A 16,981-nucleotide genomic window follows, 5' to 3' on the forward strand; every position below is an offset into this window, starting at 1 on the left:
CTATACACAGAAATACAACAAATAAAACAGAAGTTAATCAATTAGCATGTAACAACAACTCAACAGATTACCATGCTGAAAATTACCACAAAGTTAATAAAATTAAGTAAAAAATATAAAATAGGTAATTTGAACAGCAGGTAATCCACCAAACATTACAGTGAACATTAACAAAACAAGAAACCAATGGATCTTTCATTGGTAACAAAAAAAAGAAAGAAGAAATTATGTTAACAAATCAAATAAGAAATAACCTTGAGCCCCTTGGGTTACCAAGGTGCCAATATAAGAATACACAGAATAAAAAACATTTAATGAGTTATGTAACAAAGATCTATTACAATGGAGATTTATATGTTTACGTACACGCACTTTAAACATGGAAATTAAATGAATTTCGCGATGACTTGTCAAATAAACTGAACGAGCAGAACATATAACCTGACGTGCCAAACTAGTAATCAAACGGAATATGTACCAGCATCTCCCGGGTAACGAAGGATGAGATCCCACTAAGAGGCATCTCCTCCATACCCAGGTAGATATGGGACAAGGAAAATAAAACGCCAATAATTTATATACATATGACCAAAAAGGCTATACAAAATGACATTGGAAAAACAGATGGTCTATGGTTTCTCGCGCCTGTGAACAGAAAGTGCACAACCCTGTGGGATAACTGTCCATATGTACCAGCTTGACATTAGTGGTTATCGCCCGCAACCACAGTAAATAATCCACATCACAAACATGAAAACCCACAAAAGAAGAATAAGCGTATTTTCGAATGCGTTTCTAATCTCCAGGAGGAACAATATCCGCCCATAAGAATGGAGCAGGTAAATTAGTAGCTAGTGAACACTGTAAATGACCCACCAGTTGCTTCACAGATAAACCCTGAAAATGAACCCGGTTATCAGAGTGGTCCAAAAAGTATAATCCACAACACGTGTGGACAATGGGAGAGGAGCCGGCTGGTTGGACAAAACCGTCAACAAGTCCACAGGCAACGCCTCCTTAAGCATATTAAAATGTGAAACAATTGCGCGGACATTGGCCAACGGGTCAGCGTCCGTACACATTTCAATCACTGCCCCCACCGGAAGAAAGACAGGGAGCACCTCGTACAATAAATGTCGGACTTGAACCAAACCTGCGTTAATAAATTCAGGAAAATGAAATGTTCGGTGGCGAACATCAACAATAGCCGGATTGAAAAACAAAGGTTGATCAAAAATTTGTGGGTAAAGAGGAGCTGGGACAATCCCTTTATCCCAAAGAAGAACCTTCCAGGCTTGAAACATTTCCTGAATATACAAAGGTAACGATTTCACAAAACGTGGCAAAATTCGGCATTGAAGAATCCGAAAGCCCAAAGAGAGATTGCCATAACAAGAAAAAAAATCCAGAAAGAAGTTGTCGCAAGGTGGAAGGACAAGAAGCATCCAAACAACGCTGCAACAATTTCAAACGGAATGTGAGTTTACGAGTGTTAACATCAACCAAGTTGATACCTCCACAATCATAACTCCGGATCAGAATACCGTATGCCACTTTATGTATACCTCCCCGCCAAATAAAATCAAGTATACATTTGCGAAATCGAGCCTCAAACTGTCTTGGCAACGGGAGAATATTCAACGGGTACCATAACACCGATGCCACCAAAGAGTTCACCACAAGAGATTTACCCTTTAGCGACAAAGAACGAAATCGCCACGACACCAAGATACGAGATACCCTTCGCTAAACACCCTGCTACGTATCTTGCAGCATGACATCGAAATGAGAGTGGAAAACTATTCCCAAAATCCGAATAGGATCCTGGAAAATTCTCAACTCACCAAGGACAAAGTCTGCAGAAGAGGCCAAACACCCAACCCACAAACCCTGACTCTTGGTCCAGTTGATCCTCCCCCCAGTAGCTTTGCCAAAAATTTGGCATACATCCAACACATGCGGCAAAGATTCGGCGTCTCGTAAAGTTAAAGTGGTATCATCAGCATGCTGATAAGTAAGTGATGGCGTGGTGAGTAACACATCACCACCAATACCAGTAATATGTACATTATGAACTAACATATTTCGTAACGGTTCGACACTGAGAACGTAAAGTAGAGCAGACATTGGGCATCCTTGACGAATACCCCGAGTTACATCAAAATCATTAGTGAGAAATCCATTAAACTTAACACAACTAGAAATTGAAGTATAGCAAAGACGAACCCAATGAACAAAAGTAGAACCAAAACCCATACGCAGAAGAAGTTGAAATAGATAGTCATAGGCCACCCGATCAAAGGCTTGCATCTGATCGAGCTTCAAAAAGATTCCACCCTGGCCGGTACGTGCTAAAGATTGCAATAGCAAAACGAGTGTTAACGGAGTATCAGCAACGTCCCGTCCAGATATACACCCGGATTGGTCATCTGAAACTAAACTGGAGATCACAGACGAAAGGCGACGAGCCAGCACTTTGGCCAAAAGCTTATAGTCAGAACAAAGCAATGTCAAAGGCCCGCTGTTGGCCGCCAACCGTCGATACCCGCCTTTCGGGATAGGAACAATTACCCCAGAACACATTGTACGGAGAAACTGTGGAGAGTGGAACTGTTCAGACAAGACAGATAAAAAGTCGTCAACAAACAGAGGGAGAAAATATTTGTAAAATTCGGACGTAAAACCATCCAAACCAGGAGATTTGCCCAGCGGTAAACTGTCTAGAGCAGCGAGAACTTCCGGAACCGTGATTGGAGCATCACAAATATGAGCTTGTTCATGGGAAAGAGTTCGATCAACAAATGAGATAACGAACTCGATGTCTGCCTGCAGAACGATATCCTTAGAGTACAGTGCGGAATAATACTGATGTAAAACAGCAGCGATATCTTCCACACCGGACACCTCCACACCCCTATCAGTGAGCATGGATCGAAACTCAATTCTGCTTTGACGGACCTTTTCCATACGAAGAAAGTAAGACGTAGATCTCTCACCCTCCTCAAACCAACGAATATGAGATCGAATCCTCGCCCCCTCTATGGTATCGTGATCCAAAGTCTCCAATGCATCTTCAAGTTCATACAATTTTACCGTTGGACCTACCATGGTAACGGGACAGTTTTCGAAGCTCACGAGTGATGGACGACTCAAGCTGACATTTGCGAGAACGGGATGCCCGCGCTCGAAGAATCGAATAACGCTCGATAAGTAAACGGAACGCGCATTTTAATTGTTCATACCACGTAATTTTATCAGTCCCATTTACTGACCAACTACGACTTCTGGCGAGCAACAGCTTAATGGCTTTCACATATTCGGCATCCCTCAATAACTGGTTATTGAAGTGCCAGAAATTAGGACCTCTGACAACGGGCCGCAGCGTAAGTTCGAAGCCCAATAAAGCGTGATCTGTAGCAGGAAACCACAACGTACGTAAACGTTGGACAGTCCCCTGCAAGGTAGAAGAAAGCAAAACCCTATCAATACGAGACGACATCATCTCACCATTAACAAAACGCTTCCATGTGAAACCAGGTGTAGTCGGAGATATGAGTGAATGCGCATCAAGCAAATCAAACCTATTAAGAAACTGGACAAAAGCCGAACGGCTGGCGTCACGGTGGAAACGGACCGGAAATCGATCGCGTGCCACATCCACCACACAATTAAAATCTCCCACAACAAGCAATCCCGTGCAACCATCCAAACAATACTCCAAGCTTAGGAAAAATTGCCGTCGCTCGGAGATATCGCGAGGAGCTAACACAGATGATAACAGATAAGACAAAGACTCGAAACTGAATTTTACAGTCAGAACCCGACCCACCCCATCAGAAGAAACGAATGTAACATTATCACTCAAAAACTGCTGTAACAAGATGGCAACCCCTTGTCGGCCAGTAGGAGAATTATTAACAAAAGCTACACCTGGCCAAAATTTCAGAACGACATCATGAAAATCATCAGTAAAAAACGTTTCCTGTAAACAAACAACATCAAAATTAGTAACAAAGTACTCCAAATAATAAGCCAGCTTACTAACATTACGCAACCCATTACAATTCAAAACTCCCACCCTTAGTAAATGTACCATGCCAAACACAAATTAAAAATACAAGAATTGAAAGGAAACTGTCACAAACACAAAAATAACAAGAATAAATGTAAAGATCTAAGCAAATATGCACAAAGTACAAATAACAATAAATGACAGTCTTGCACTAACTGAAACAAACAAACTGTCACAAAAAACACATTTAAGGCTGCGACAACGCCTTCGCCCGAGATATCCGTAGTATTGGCACGTCCGACACCCGTTTTCGTCCACTGCCTTTCTTTGAGTTGTCACCAGGAGTCATCGCCACCACACTAGCATACCTCCAACGACAAGGAAGAGGCACCTCCACATCGCCGGCAGGACACTCACCACTAACCGGAAGTGGGGGGATGTGACGATCAAAATTGCAGCAGGGGGGTGACTACTAGCCCGTTCCCTGGCCCCACCAGAAACCGTCGATCGTCGGGCAGAAACATCGTACACCACCCAATGGGTAGCTGCAGCCTCCCCTGAAAGGGGAACCTCCGAATCAACGCGAGGGCAAACAGATATTGTGAAAACATCATGAGGCACTGTACGAGAGGGAGCAGCCGTGACTACTTCAGCGGCGTCACGATTAGTAGTAGGCGTGGCCACTTCAGCGTCGTCACTAGAGGAAGTTCGAGGAACAACAAGCTTGGGACAACGTTGACGGACGTGTCCTTGCACATGACAATGTCGGCAAATAAACTGGGGGCAATCGCGATATAAATGATCCGTCCCCAAACATAAATTACACACTTTTGACTGGCGATCATGCTTCACCTTCAACATAACCGCCTTGCCCAAAGGATCAAAAACTTTCACAACATACTGCAAAGAGATACACTTCTCACTAAAAGACACACGAACATGGCGTATACCTAAATATATGCCCTGGTCCCGCTTCCACACAATAGGGCTTTTCACTTCACAATCAAAATCTTAAAGTTTATTTAGTATAATATCATCGTCTATATATTCAGGGACGTCCATAAATGACACAGTAATAGTGCGTTTAGTGACACCATTAGCCGAACAGTGCACACCATTTACAACTAGACCAGCATCTATAGCCAAGTCCACATCGGCAGGAAGAACAAAAGTTACCTCATAACCACCCAGGCGAGGAACAACAGCAGTGAACAAAGCAGCACCAAACGTAGAAATAACTGAATGGATAACGTCCTCATGGCTTGAATTTGTCGTTTCCACAAAAACTGTACGACGCATAACTTCCATTACCTTCTTGGAAGATGAAGACATTGTCAAACAACTTGAAAAAACACAAAAACTATCAAAAAAAAGAGAACTACACGCTCACTAGGCTTAGCTGCTAAACTCACAGTTTTGTTTCCTCAAGCTTTTCTCTTTCTATCGAAAACTGAACAGAACATTTTAAGAGCTTTAATTTTTTTATCAGAATTATTAAACGATAACGTAATAAGCGATTTAATACGACTATTAAATCCATTAACAAAATTAGGGATCGTCTGAAATAATATTTAATCTTCGTTATTTTGTGACCAATTCTGGGATTGCACTCTGGCTGATGTTTTCTTATCACACACAACTTGTTCAAGGTGTTCAATACGACAAAGTTGCATGGTGACTCTCAAACTCCTAAAATGATAACCTTGTTGAAGCGCGCTTTAGTTGTAATAGTACGTTGACAGTTGTGGGTTGTAGGATTTCACAGCGGTGGAATAAAGCCCAATGTACAGAAGAGGTCTTATCTGTGTTGCAACATCTCTCTTCGGAAACCATCTGCTCTTCGAGACTATCGTCCTCTCTCTAGGTTACACATCGTTCTTCACGTTCAAAATGCCATTACCAAAACAAAGAATTCTTGTTTAAGAAAAAGTTTACATGAACCAGCTGCACCTAGAAGGAGGAAACACATCAGAATAACAAATATTCTCCGGTCTTGGCATCGTAATTTCCTTTTATCTGTCTAGTCTGTACTATATTCAAGTGAACTAAATACAATTCTTAAATGAGTACGTAAAACAGGAGATTCGATCATGACGAGAATACATTAACCATCGCAAAACATCTTTACTTAGTGAAGAAACTCTATAAAAATGAATAAATCAGACAAAAATGGGATAAACAGAACAAGGAGTCTTCAAGAAAACAATGCTGTCTATAGGCGGACGCTCCTTCTCTTCTTTAGACTGGATAGACATGGTGGTAAGGACATTTGAGTCGCTCTCTGAGGGGCGTGTATTCCCAATTCAAATGAAATAACATGTAAGCATTTTCAGACGTAGGAGGAGTTAGGATATGATGGAAAATTTCACTGTTCGGTAAAAATTAAGTACATCAAATAGTTGGTGGTGAATGATGTTGTAGATTTGCCTTTCCTCTTTTTCGTCACTGGTAAGTTGGAGATGATAACGCTCATAACCATCCAATAGTTCTGACCGGAATTTAAAAGAATAGGTTAAAGAATGAAACATCTAGTGTGATTAGTTGTCACAGCATGAAGAGTTGTTTTCAACACACACTGACGGAGTCGTGATCTCCAGATATTACCTGTACAACCTGGCAAATACGTTAACTTATCTTCAAATAAGATCGCGTGCATTGACGTTTCAAACTATTCACGCATTTAAGAAAAATAAAACTCATAAACCCATTCTATCCAAGAGTTGTAACCTGCTGGTCATATACTTCGTCGAACGTGACATGATTACGCGAAGGTCGTTTCATCACATCAAATGTCGCAGCAGTGCACGCATTATATTCAAAAGTGATAACGTTCCTGTTTTGATTTATCACACAACAGTCACACGAATTTCTGAAAGTGGTTACAAGTGTAGGGGGAAACTCGGTAACTTCTGTGATATCTATCAGCCGTCTCACCCTCTGAAACAGATATTATGAAGAAAATATCGTTCCACGTTCTCACCATCCGATTTGAAAGAAAACGAATGTTTTAAAATATTAAAATGTGCCTGCCAGGGATCGAACCTGGGACCTTCCGCGTGTTAGGCGGATGTGATAACCACTACACCACAAGCACCTCGGTTTCGCGATTTTTGGTGTTCAAGTTTTTAAAATAAAACGATAACGTTCCAAAATTTTATCTCGCAGTCTAAACAAACACAAATATAACGACAGCTTAACGTTTGACTTTAAATACTATAACACCCTCCTTTGTCTACCAAATCCAAAGGTATTTTCCCAATGTGCTAACGTGTCTTTAAAAGACTTTATCGAGCCCACAGTATTAAACGTTTTTACATCTCGTTCAATTGCCCTTAAACGTGCCAAACGCACAGTTTAGTTTCCTCAGTCTTTTCTCTTTCTATCGAAAACTGAACAGAACATTTTAAGATCTTTAATTTTTTTATCAGAATTATTAAACAATAACGTAATAAGCGATTAAATACGTCTATTAAATCCATTAACAAAATTAGCGATCGTCTGAAATAATATTTAATCTTCGTTATTTTGTGACCAATTATGGGATGGCACTCGGGCTGATGTTTTTCTTATCTCACACATCCCTACAAGTGTAGGGTGAAACTCGGTAACTTCTGTGATATCTCTCAGCCGTTACTATTCCTACTATTTCAAATCAAGTGAGTAAAACTACTGCAATAAATCTCAAATACTACAATCCTAAGTCGATATCCTATAGTTTAACCATTACCTTTTAATTATTTAGATTAACATTAAAGTATTTCTCCATAAATGGTGACTCAGCAAAATGTATAAAGATTTAATATTACACCTTTGTTAATTTATCTCTGACTATGACGAGGCAAATTTTCTTTATCTGCAATCTTTAGTACTTGAACCTATCAATTCAACGATAACTTTGCAAATCTAGAATATATTTCATACATTAAATAATCTTGTACCCCACGCCAGTCCAGCGGTATGTCTCCGGATGTACAACGCTAAAATGAGAGGTTAATTTCTTCTGGGTGGGCTGAGAAATTGTCCTTCAGATTGGGGGTTGTGCAGTAGGCTAACACCTTACTCACTTAAAAACCAGCTTGTTACAGAATCCGCAGCGATTGCGGAACTATGTTCCTTCAGAAATCAAGAGGCATAAGTACGTTAAGTTAATAATATTTTTAGGTTTTAAACTAGATAGAAATTTATGGCTTTCGTTTCGGATTTGACTAGTAAGGTGAAGTAAAGAACACTTCATGAAAATCAACATATAAAACCGCAATAGACATTTTTGTGCGTCTAGACTAAATAAAAGGAATCAAGATAAAAACAGTGTTTACAAAACTTCTAATATTCAATTTCTCCATTACATCAAACAAAGAAAAAAAAATGGTATATATACACTGCTGGCCAAAATCTAAAGGCCAATAAACATAAAGAAAAATATGCATTTTACGTTGTTAGACTCAACTACTTATTTGAGTAGAGCTTTTAAAGATGAAAATAAGAAAAGGAAAAATAAAAATAAAAATCGTTTTTATCATTTAATAGGAAAATGTGAACACTATGAAATTAGTTTAATTGCCCTTAAGATTTTGGCCAGCAGTGTATATCATTCTAAAAATGCACTGATTGAAAGAGACTTTCAAACTTAAAATTAAAATATGTGCAAAAGCACCATTCCTAATTGCAATATAATATTCACATGTAATTAAATCAATATTATCATATTAAAAATAAAATCCAGATATTTCTGACATTATCTCTAAAGTTTAATGAGTAACCTAAGACTTAATAATTCTTGAAACAAGACATATATAACTACAAACTTGAAAATGAACAGAAACCTTTTCAAAACTTCTCACCCAGTTGAATGGTGTTTAGGAATTCACAATAAATTAAAAGTTTTCGGTAACTGACATTCATCTCAATACTTTTCAATAATTCATACCCAACTCATAAGTTACTCTCTCAAATGGATGCTTCTTAATAGCTTAAAACAAGGCGAATTGTTTGAACAATTAAATTATAACATAGAATGCAAATCATTGAGACTTATCTTTGGACAAGAACATAGCCAGAAATGGCCATTGAGGAGGGTTAGTTTGAGTATTTGACACATGCGCCGCAGGCGTGAAGCCATGCTAGGGGGGTCGTGTAGCATGTCCTACAAGGGAAATTTCTTAATAAAAACGTAAAAGAAAACCCGAAATTATGCATTCTGAGACCACCATTTTAGCAAATTTCAGAATGGCACACTGAGGTGTTTGTCTTATTTTTTAATCATAAATAAATATATAGGCCTATATATATATATAATATATAACTTAAAGTTATCAGACCCAGCAAAGTAGGCCTACAGTCATGTCATCAACATATAAAATATATTTTCACTCAGGAGAGTGCATATATATGTATAGTACCTATAATCTGTATTCAAATATCATGGACAGTGTATGTTCAGATTTACTGGATTTGAAGAATTAACTTCACAACTAAACAGTGGGTGGCACAGTGGCGGGCTGGCAGAACCATGGCACTAACCTAGTGCCTTTGGCGCCATCTATTGTGAATCGTTCACTATAGATGGCGCGAATGGTACTGTGAATGTGATGTTGACAAACATGTTGTCAAGCCTGAAAAAGCAAAAGACACTGCATGGGTTCTTCAAACACATTCGTGAGGCTGAACCTGATCAATCTGCTTCAGCCAATCAGGTTGAATCAGAATTATCAACTGAATTGTCAGAGTCATCTCCTTGGCCTTCTACGAATGCTACCACTACCACTTCAGATCCAGTCTGAGACATTGAAACTTTCATTTCTGATGATGTCAGCATTGGTAAACAGGTAGTTCGACTCCTCATAAAATTAATTTTGTATTAAAAATCATGCAAACACTCTGCATCGTTGGCTTTCACAGTGGAGATGGCTACTCTACAGTCAACATGCAAAGGGTTCTTTCTGCAAGTATTGTTGTCTTTTTGCTCCTGATGGTGCTTGTGTTGAAAGTCAGAAATTGGAACAACTAGTGAAATTTCCATACACAAACTGGAAGAAGGCTGTTGGATACTTCATTGCACATGAATTGAAATAGTATTACCAAGACAGCAAAAACAAAGCTAACAATCTTCTACAGGTCGTAAACACAAGTTCATCTGAGCACTTTCAGCTTAATGCAAATTACAAGTAAGAAATTGAACAGAACCGGCAATATTTAATGCTTATTACTAATAGTGTATTGCTGTGTGGGAGACAAGGTTTAAATATGAGTGGAAAATATGATTCTAGTCCAATATTTCTTGGTGAAACTGATGAGGAGCCCATCAATAACTATGGGAATTTTTTAGTACAAAGAGAAATGCTACCTATCTGAGATCTTAAATTCAAAATGAAATCATCTACGACTGTAATACTCATGTTCTTGATATTTTGGTTAACAGGGTAATGCTGCAAAGTGTTACTCAATATTAGCTGATGAAACAACAGATATTTCAGGCATTGAACACTTTTTGCTGTGTGTTAGATATTTGCATGCCAATGACAACTCTGTTGCAATAAGAGAAGATGTTTTGCAATTTATACCTGGTTGTGATGTGACAGACAGAAACTTGGCTGGTTTTATTATAAACAGTCTGACAAAATATGGTACTAACATGGCTACCTGCGAGGACAAGGGTACGAAGGGGCTACCTCTATGTGTAAGGAATTCAATAGTGTCCAGAGACAGATAACTGATTATTTCCCAACTGTACCCTATGTGCACTGGAGTGCTCATTTCCTAAACTTGGCAATTTCTGATACTTGTAAAGAAGTTCCTGTGCGAAATTGCATGAGAGTAATTTCTAGCATTGAAAACTTTATCAATTCATCCAAACTAAAGCACATTTTGGCTCTTTCGGTAGAGAGTAAAGCACCTAAATAAAAAAAGAAGTTTGAAAGATCTCTGGAATAAGATATTTATTAAAATACTAGCACTTCAAAACGTGGCATAAATATTTGTTTTTTACGATAATTTTCTGACACTTTGTCAAATTTAAAAATTACTTGGGCTCTATAACAAATAAAGATTACAAAGATTAAAACAAAACATAATAAAACTCGATTACAACGTACTGAAATGGAATTTATCCTTGAAATAAATATCAACATTTGTTTTCTTGTTCTAAACACAAATTTACATAACGACGTTATTATGTTTTCCCATCACATGTATCCAAACCGAAGTTTTAGTACCGTTAGCCATGTAACTTATCGTAACGAGCTAAAGGTAGAGAAACATTTTTGTGTGTGGTACATGTTTCTGATAGAGATTGTTTTTAACCATTCCATCCATTAACGCGCAGATAACAATTAGATTGTTTCATTTATTGAATTATATTACCTCTTGAAATACACTACTAAAATATAATTGTTAGTAGTCTATCCTAGATATATTCATTGTCTCCTTTTTTAACTTGTATAAATCAATATCCAAGTCGTTTCATAAAGTTTTATTATTTCCAAACATTAAGTTTATATTTATTTACATCTTATATTTAAATTTTAAATTATATTTTTATTTCCTTCACTTATTTCTATTTTAAGTTTTTAATATCATGTTAATTTCAAGAAATTATTATTCCACGTTTGAAAACCAATTTGCTTAATGATCAGTTTGTGAAAGAATAAAAGTTTTAAGACACTGAATCAATATCAATAGTTCAAAATTGTTGTAAATATCTAGTTGTCACACTCTGGACTTTCACAAATGTGATTAACTATGACATTTTTAAATCAGCCAACAGTATCATGTAAATATTCTGAATTTTCTTTTTATTTAATGTCATGCTACCAACCACCTCAAGTGCTATAAAAGTACCGTAAGTTTGTCCTATACAATTAAGGTTATCCTGAATTGAATGACAATCTAAAAATTTATTATTACTTCTATTTCAAATCATGTTAAAAACATCTAATAAACAATAATCATAACTCAATATTTTATAGTTTAAACATTACCTTTTAATGATTTATATTAACTATAAAGTATTTATCCAGTAAATGGTGACTCAGCAAAATGAATGAAGATTTAATATCACACCTTTGTTTATTGGTCTCTAACTATGACAAAGCAGATTTTCTTTATCTCCAATCTTTACTAATTGACTCTATCAATTCAACAATGACTTTGCAAATCTAGAATATATTTCAAAGATTAAATAATATTTTTAGGATTTAAACTGGTTAGAAATATATGACTCTCGTCTCGGATTTAACTAGTAAGGTGAAATAAACGAAACTAAACTAAAATATTCATGAAAGTCAAAATATATGGCTGCATTAAACGTAGTTTTCGTTTGTTAAGACTAAATTCGAGATCCGTGGTTTGTAACCGTCTAATGCGGAAAATGTGTTACACATTTTATGGACAAATTACAAAGGTGACAGGAGAAACTGTTCTTCAAGCATACAATAGTCCAAAAATAAAAGTGTACATTAATACCATGGTCTCTAAGTCATTAGCTCTACATTATTATCCATCAATTGCCTTTACCGGAAAATTGTAAAAAAACTACATAGAATATTTAGAGTTTACACCAATCACCAAAATGTTAAAATTTCTCTCCATGTAAAATATTCTCTTGTTTAGTTTTATGCTATAAAGTTCTCTATTGAGAAAAACAAAAGGATAAAACTTTCAGCACATTAGTATAACATGAAGAATTTACATTTACAAGAAAAACAGGAAATAAATATATATTACAAAAGTTTTGTGATTTTATGTAATGGCCCAATTGAACAGTCATTAACCTACTGCTGGTAACATATATATATGTGTATATACACGCCCAACATAACAGACAATAAAAGGAATCAAGGTAAGAACAGTATTTATGAAGCTTCTAATATTCAACTTTTCCATTACGTCAAACAAAGAAACAAAATTGCTATACAGATATCATTCTAATATTGCCACAGACTTTCAAATCTAAGATTAAAAGATGGGCAAAAGCACCATTCTTAATTACAATATAAAATTCCCCTGTATACAAATTAATATAAACACATTTCTGAAATTATTGTAAATTATGTTTTAAGTTTGATGGTTGACCTAAGACTTAATAAATCTTGAAAAAAGACATTTATAACAACAAACAGAACGACTCCATATTTTAATAGTATTATCCCAGTCAGTGAATGCGAAACTGAATAGAAAACTATCCAAAACTTCACAACCAGCGAACTGATTTTCAGTAGTTCACAATAAGGTAAATGTTTTCAACAATTCATACCCATCTTAATACTGTTCAAAACTTAACACTCAATTGAATAATTCTGTCAACTTCACAAAGAGTCAAAACTGAAAGTTCTTCAAGAATGTTTTCGTTTCAAACTTAAATGAGTTTTTTTTCATAGTTCGTACCCTGTGAATATTTTGCCAATGCTTTCCAACACTTGAATTTTAACAAGGTCTGAAAGTACATGAGACTAAATTCAGGATATTGGGTGGTATACGAAAGTGTGTCACTGTGTCTACTATAACAAAGTTAAAAATAAAAACATGTATTTTTATTATGGGAAATAATTCGATCGTTTAACTTGAAAAACTATAATTTAATACCGAAAGTATACCGCCACAAAGATGCCGAGTTTACAGGAAATTGCAGAAGTACACATGTTCAACACAGTTAATACACTTATCTGTTTACCAAGAGTAACATATCTTCGTCGATCTTTCCTCGTTAAATTCTATGACAATTTCGCAATGACCACAGAGAAAACAAATTTATAGATCATAAAACGAACTTTTTTATTGCGCATTGTATCATTTTCTATCGTGGTACTTTGATACTTCACCATATTTATTTAACAATGATTTTACAAATTTCAAATAAGTTTCAAAATTGTGCAGTGTCAAACGAAGGCAGATAGTCATCACTAACAGCCGCCACCTCTTGGGATACTCTTTTACCAGCTACTCTCTCAACTGAATGCTTCTTCATAGCTTAAAACAAAGTGAATAGTTTCAACAATTAAATTTTTATATAGAATGCAAGTCAACGAGACTGATATTTGGAGAGATAAAGAAAGGTATCACAGCTTCTGGTATTAGGAAAATCAAAATATTTATATACTCTAATAAAGAATTAGATATTGTTACCCCCAAAAAATACACTTTACTTCCAGAGGTGTTCGACCACGAAAACACGGAATTCAGAAAGCTGGACGGATTGTGTTCCACTTTTATAATTTACTAAAAGTGTTCTTGTTCAGAGTATTGTGGCATTTATAAATTTTACAGAAAAAAATTGTCGTAGAACTTTTCTCCCACACATCCTAGAGATTACGCCGAAAATGACGTTATAGCACTAAGCAACGGGATTTTGTATTGAATATTATATTGCCATCGTTTTTTGCATTATCAAATTTTAACTTTTTATAATAAACTGGTAATTGTGTATAAACTAATCACAAGTTTGTTTCAATTTTCTGATAATAAAATAAAAATTCACAAAAAATTAAAACCTCCATGAAATCCAAAACATCAGGCCTTATGTGATACGAGTCTCAAGATTAAATCACAAGATTCGTTGGTTCACTTTAAAAAAAACCTTTATAAATGTTGTTGAACTAAATAATGACGATGAAATCCCACTATAAAACTAAAGATTGTTGATGTGTGTAGCTATCCTTCTTTCTAGAAATTTTAGGATATTGTTATATTTATAAGGCATTTTAGTATTCTTAATTTACTACAAACATTTAATTCTTTAAGTAACATTGTGTTAAAGTAGTCAACTTCAGACTAAATTTTATCTTTAATTAGGCTTATGATTTTTAGCTGTTGTTGTATAGTGTCAGTCATATAGTCGGCCTAATGAATACTGGCATGCAGATACGTTAAGTTCTGGAATAGCAGGCCTACTTCTTAAATATTCTTTATTTACTTGAATCAACGTTTCAATATTACGACTCTATCGGAGATGATGTGATAATAATTAATGTTTTATTTAAGTTTGCCTTACGTTCAAATTCCGTTTCATGCTCTACAGGCCTAAATCTAAAGAAACAAATCTAGACTATAGCTCCAACGATTACTTATATTTCCATAATGGTGTGAAAACAAAAAAAAATGACATATAAATGAAATGTACTAAAAATATAAGGTAATTAAGGAATATTATATGTTGTGGTATATTTTATCTATATTTTGTTTTATAATTACTATGTGTGAAGTCAAAGAAATGATATCGTAAGTGTAATTTTTTAAGAATATATTTTACGTGTTTATGTGACATACAATCTGGGGTAGAAAATTCTTATATTCTCGCGTATTAATTCACATTACGAACATTACTCTCACAACATATAGACCTAGTAATACTTGTTTTCAAAATTTAGTTCCCCTGAAAAATACATACTTTACTGTAGAACAACAAATCTTCATAAAATTCATGTTTAATACAAATATGCATTATTATTTCATGCGTTAATGGAATGTAAAATTATACCGGATATTTCTGTTTCTTGGGCTGTGTTGTTTCTACAACCTTAAAATTATAGCGGGCGCAAAATTCCTCAAGTTTGTTATAATAGTATAATCACTAGAATTAAATTATCTAATTTTTGGAACTTTTCTCAAAAGTAAAATTATTACATTATATTTGTAATGAAAATAACTTATATACCTATAATAATACGCAAGTAAACAGTTACTGACGCTCCATTGTATCGTAAGCTATGATCGAACGTTTCAAGAAGAGATTGTACCTTTTCACCCGACGGCAGCCTATGACGAAATAAGGCCTGTCATAGTCATGTGGTTATTGGGCGCTACTCGAAATCCGATCGTCACGGGTTCGAATCCCCTTCATACTAAACATAGTGGCCCCTTACAGCCGTGTGGGTGTTATAACTTTATGGTCAATCTACTGTTCGTTTCATGTAATCTAAATAATGGTCTAACAATTTTTGTAAAATATCTTGATTCAGCTTTGTTAACAACTGGTACCATTTTCCAAGTTACAGGTTAAATTGCTTGTACATTGTCTTAAATTCAATTGTCAGTTTCTAGAATAAGTTTTGTTAAAAATCGAACTCTTGGTATATAAATATTTAGGTTGGATATAAGTAACTAAAAAAAAAATTTCAGCAAATCAAGAAAGAAAACTAATAGCGCATGCCCACAGAATCCAATGGACAGTTGATTATAGCCTACTTTGTTGAGTGCTATATATATATATATATATATATATATTATTCTAAATTCGGTACACCATAATTCTAACAATAAGACTGGTGAAAACTAGTTTTGTGCACCACTTTGCTTTCCTAGTTCAAAGAACACTGTTAACTCATGACCTCTCTTCTCTGTTAAAATTACAATTTTACACAGTACGATATCACTTTAGTTTGGTTATAGCTCTAGTGTTTAGCTTTAATTATATTATAGCCAGTACGACTAGAATTACAAGTACAAACACAGTATTATAATAAATGTTTGTATTAAATTAGTATATTTTTGAATTACGTAAATACATCTGTCCGACACACGAAGCAGTTTACTGGCAAGAGAAGTTCCACTGATAATATCCTGGATAGTAGTTGTAACAAGAAAGCAAATGAACCTCTGGATAAAGGTGAAATGACAATCATAAAATGAATCCTCAAGCAGTACAACAATAGTTGGCGGTAACTCATGATAACTAGCTGCCTTCTTTCCAGTTTTTTACTATTAAATTACAGAAAGCTAAGGCAAACAACACTCGTCTAAATTTAAACATTAAAAATAAATACTGAATATCAAATTGAAAGTTTAGAAATTTCTCATCTTATTTCAAATTACAGTGTGGTAATGATGATGAATTTTTATACAAAAAATCCGTGTTTTTTTTTTTAACACACAAACTGTACGTTAGTCTTTTTGCACTATGTATTGAAAAAATAGAAGTCCACATTCTGATATTCTACGATGAAGAATACTGGTGACCAATAAATGTTCATACAAGAA

The 16,981-nt window shown here is 35.4% G+C and overlaps 1 non-coding gene across 1 annotated transcript; it reads right to left on the reverse strand.

Annotated features, from left to right (window-relative positions):
* Positions 1-7,033: 7,033 nt before the first annotated feature.
* On the reverse strand, positions 7,034-7,106 carry TRNAV-AAC (transfer RNA valine (anticodon AAC)). Its single transcript has one exon. It is a non-coding gene; the product is annotated as a tRNA-Val (tRNA).
* Between the last annotated feature and the right edge of the window lie 9,875 nt (positions 7,107-16,981).

Source organism: Tachypleus tridentatus, chromosome 5 (genome assembly GCF_004210375.1).
Source record: "Tachypleus tridentatus isolate NWPU-2018 chromosome 5, ASM421037v1, whole genome shotgun sequence".
Classification (NCBI taxonomy): domain Eukaryota; kingdom Metazoa; phylum Arthropoda; class Merostomata; order Xiphosura; family Limulidae; genus Tachypleus; species Tachypleus tridentatus.